Here is a 409-nt window from a genome sequence, read left to right as displayed (position 1 = left end):
CCCTGCTGGCACCTTGATCTTGGACTTCTAGCCTCCAGAAATGTGAGAAAATAAATTTCTGTTGTTTAAGTTGCCCGGTCTGTGGTATTTTGTTACGACAGCCCAAACAGACTGATACACACTTCTTTATTTTATTCCATATAAAATGACCAAAATGACTTTTTAAAAAATCTCATGGGTTTATTAGAGAACGTGTATTACTATGAGATGGGCTTGGGAGTTTAAAAATGTTGGGAAACACTGACACGTGGAAGAATACAGGATGTGGCCCACCCTTGAAGAGTTTGTCATTTCATTGCAGATGGAAGACATTTAAAAACATTCTACGATAAAGACATCTGCACCCGAATGTTTATGGCAGCACAATTCACTATTGCAAGAATGTGGAAACAACCCAAGTGCCCGTCAA

This window comes from Propithecus coquereli, unplaced genomic scaffold (assembly GCF_000956105.1).
Source record: "Propithecus coquereli isolate 6110/MARCELLA unplaced genomic scaffold, Pcoq_1.0 Scaffold165, whole genome shotgun sequence".
Classification (NCBI taxonomy): domain Eukaryota; kingdom Metazoa; phylum Chordata; class Mammalia; order Primates; family Indriidae; genus Propithecus; species Propithecus coquereli.
The sequence above is the reverse complement of the archived record's forward strand: the minus strand, read 5'-3'. Positions refer to the sequence as shown.